The sequence below is a fragment of the Octodon degus genome, unplaced genomic scaffold, assembly GCF_000260255.1.
Source record: "Octodon degus isolate 3935 unplaced genomic scaffold, OctDeg1.0 scaffold00177, whole genome shotgun sequence".
NCBI lineage: Eukaryota > Metazoa > Chordata > Mammalia > Rodentia > Octodontidae > Octodon > Octodon degus.
The window spans coordinates 429607-433544 of NW_004524753.1; the positions used below are offsets into that span (position 1 = coordinate 429607).

General features: G+C 46.5%; 1 long non-coding RNA gene across 1 annotated transcript in view; it reads right to left on the reverse strand.

The window, feature by feature from the left end:
- LOC111813268 overlaps window positions 1–3456 on the reverse strand; it is a 4191-nt gene extending 735 nt beyond the window's left edge. The window contains exons 1-2 of the long non-coding RNA XR_002818571.1: window positions 3394–3456; window positions 677–776 (exon numbers count right to left, since the gene is read on the reverse strand). This is a non-coding gene — a long non-coding RNA (uncharacterized LOC111813268). The remainder of the gene's footprint in view (window positions 1–676; window positions 777–3393) is intronic.
- Between the last annotated feature and the right edge of the window lie 482 nt (window positions 3457–3938).

Below are 3938 nucleotides of genomic sequence, written 5' to 3' on the forward strand. Positions count from 1 at the left end.
AAAAAAAAAAAAAAAAGATAAAACATGAAAAAATAATTGTTTTAATGTCACCATTCTACCATTTCAAAATTTTTCCACATTTTCTTTTTGTTAATTTCATCCATATTTTTAATATTTTTTCCATGTTATCTTCTGCTTTTCCCTTTAACACTAATGACAAATATTTCTTCATGTTTTTACCCTATCTTTCTGAGTCTCTAGAATTTGGCAATTCCTTTTTAGAAATCTTATGGGTTCCCTATAGTCACTAGCAGTGTGAACCCCTAAAAAACTTGTCAGGTGCTTTTGTGCCTCTCCCACAAACAGCACAGGAAAGGAGCCCTCGGAGAAGTATATTTCATTCCTAAGGAAGAGATGGTGCCACACCAGGCAACAGGCTGTCAGTGCCAGGGACACTTAGGCAAGAAGAAAGGTAGGCCTGCCTGGGCAGCTGCCTGAGCTGAGCAGTTATGTGCTTACTTCCATTCTGCCTCTTGGCCCTCTGCTAGCTGCCAGCCCACCTACCATCTGCTAAGCTTTTGCTTTTCTGTTTTGCATAAACCTTTAGCTTTCAGTACACTGCTGTCAAGTGGGAAAAACACTTCCAGACTTCTGAGATCTGCCTATTTTTCTTCTGCCTTTTAATTTCCTCTGCTACTTGTTATTGATAAGTACAAGGTATGGAGGACTACTGTACCTGACTACTGTATGCTGCCTCTTGAAGAAATGAGCAGGAAATGGGAGCAGTTTATGGAAGCTTCTCCTGTGCCATTTTCATCCTGAGAAGTGCAGTACATCTGCAAAATGACGTTGAACACAAGTGAAAAAAAAAAAAAGCGTCTGCCTTTATAGCTAACTCTTCTGGAACAGAACTAGTTTTCAACACAGGAGGAAATGGCTGTTGGGACTAAATGTGATTCATGGGCTTTGAACTGTGAATGGCAAATTGAGCTGTGACCCCAGAATTGGAAACAGAACATCTTATTAAGGAGTTCAAAGGCGGAAGTGCTCTGTGTGTTGGGCCTAAGGGACCAGACTCTTAGATATTGGAGACAAGTCATATTTTGTAAACCAAAGAATCTAGATTTAAGTTATTTTGTGTAAGTTTTCCCTCTTGTTTTTTTTTCTTTTTTTTGCGGAACAGGGGATTGAACTCAGACCCTTGTGCTTGCCAGGGAACCTCTTATTTGTTACCACTCATTGTTTAACAGTTCAAGAATGCCTTGGGTTATAACATATATGCTTGGGTCAGTTTAATGGGAAGCAACTGTATTCCTTGGAAGCAGACTTGCCGAAGCAGGTGTAGTTAGAGACAGATCCTCAATGGGGGGCAAATCTGGTGGTGGAGAAACCCTAAAATGAAAAGCCAAATTGTTTAGGAGTCACTTCTAAAAGGAGGTCTCTTTGTGGGGTAAATCTTGAGTATTTTTTCAGCTTTATTTTTATTCCAAAAGGTACCCAGTCCTTTGAGAAGAATGCTCAGGCCCAAAGCAATTAATTGGAAAATAAAGTGATGTGAGAGAATTAAATCAAGTAGGACTTAAACTAATGACATTTTCTATAAGTGGTAGGATCTTGTGTGGGGGACCACATGGGTGACTCTCCTTGGAGGAGCAACTGTCTGCATTTTGGCTGTGCCTGACGTATTGACACTGTACCCATACGTGTACAGAGCTGGGTAGGACGTTCCCTTATCCCTTCAATTGGCTTTAAGCAATGCACATCAATCCAGCCTAGGTGCTGGTGGTAGTCTTTGAAGACAGCAGGCAGTGTTTCTGCAGACTCCTGTGCTCCCTGTGTGAACCAAGAGGAGTCGGGATGAAGAGCCAGCCCTTCACACGGTTGACTGGAAGGTCATAACCTCCTATCTTGAGGCCATAACTTCCCAGAGGCTTGAAAGATTAAATATCAGAGCTGAAGCACCACATTAGGTACTACCTCAATTGTGTTATGCAGATCACCCCTTCTGCAAATCTTTCTTTGCATTGCAGAGGCTCTTTCAGGCCTTCTCCCTAGCCCAGCTCCCAGCACTCAGCTACTTCCTGCCATTCTCACAGGAAGTTATGGAACTTATAAACAGTGAGTCAGCTCACAGCACTCAGCTACTTCCAGCTAGGATGATATCACTCCCATTCTTTTTCTTATTTTTTGAGACAGGTTCTTCTTATGTAGCTCAGGTTGGCCTTGAACTCCCTATGTATCCCAGGCTGGCCTTGAACTCATAGTGTTCCTCCTCCTGCCTCAGCCTCCCTAGTGCTGGGGTTATAGGTATGTACCACCATGCCCCTGCACACAGCAGGCACTCACATTCTTGTATTACTCATCCTCAAGCCACGCCCATCTTTACAAACTAATAAAACCTAGGGTTTGGCCATGGGTCAAGGCCTTTGTTCCTGGGGCCACCGTCGTAGCTGCACTTAGGACCCCCTGGCTTCCTAAAGCTACAAATATGCCTAAGTGTCTTTATCCTCACCATGGGTTACATTGGAAGTGCCAGGTTGGAAGGAACTCACTAGAATTCCATTAAATTGTTCATGGGATTACAAATACAAACTTGAGCTGCAAGGAGCATGGAGAAGGGCTCTCCATAATTTAGCACCAATTAAACAGCAGGCTAAAAGAATGGAGTTACTGCATATATCAGGTCTCACCCACAACACTTCTAATGAGCTTACCCATTTATTCACTCAACGAACATTTACTCAATGACTATTAGGCGACAGGTATTACAGGCAATGAGCTGTATACTTTTGTTACCTATGCCAGCCTCTAATAGTTTAAAAGATATTTGTATAAACAAGGGCTAAGTGTCTATGGCCCACACTTTATGTATGTTTTTCCAGAGTATCTGTGCATCCCTGGAAACCTCACTTGAAAGGACAGAAGGTGGTTGATATCACTCCTATTCTTTTTATTTTTTTTTTCAGCCTAGGTTTGTCTTTACATATATTGGACATATTACATGCATGTCTAGATATGTATTTCTAGAATTTTTTTTTTTTTTTCCTAGCTCAGGCTGCCTAAGTATGGCTTGTGGAGCTGGGGATCGAACCAGAGTGCCCTGCGCCTGAGTTGGGCCAAGCAGACGCTTTAAACAACTGAACTAACCCGCAAGCCCTCTGAGATACGTATTTCTAAAAGACGTTCTAAAAAGATATAACCACAATATCATTATCCAATTGTTCCCTAGTCAACAAACACTGTTTAAGATTCTGTTCTATGTGAAAGGCATTACAGGGCTTTTTTTTTTTTTTTTGAGAATGAAGTGTTTTAAACTATTCATTATGTTTGAAATCTAAAGATCTGAGGAAGTGTTGTGTGTGTGAAAACAGTTCGAGCTACACTGAGCCTATGTGCGGGGTTTGGCTTCAAGAACGGCAGCTCTGGGACACTGCGGAGCCGGTGACAACGAACCTGCGACCCGTGCGAGCGCGAGCGCGGGCCGGCCGCACGCGTCCAGGTCCACGACAAGGTCCCCGGCGCCGGGGAGGCACGTCCCGCAAGGCGCCGGGGCCGCGTCCGCCCTCGCCGCGCCCCGCTGGCGGGGTGTCCGCAGCTCCGGGGCTCGCCGACGACACCCTGGGCGTTCCCCGCTTTCCGGCCTCGGGAACTTTTGTTTTGCTTCTCAGTTCCGAGTCGAGGAAAGGCACGCTGTGGACCAAAGGTTTCCCGGTCTCCGCAGCGTGGCCGGCAGCCAACCCCCCGCCAGCCTGGCCTGTGCACTCTCGGCGCCGCTGGAGATCCTCGAAGGCCGCCCGCCCGAGCTGGCTCGCGGGGAGGGGCGCGTGGGCGGGGCCCTTCCCTTGGTCCGTCTCTGGGTGGGCGCCTGTCGCGCCGCAAACGGCACGTCCGGCCAGGTCCCCAGCGACTCCTCAGACGCCGGTCCGCTCCTCCACGGTTCCCAAGAGAACGATCCGCGCAGCAGCGCTGGGGCCGCGGGGTGGGGGTGGGGATGGGGG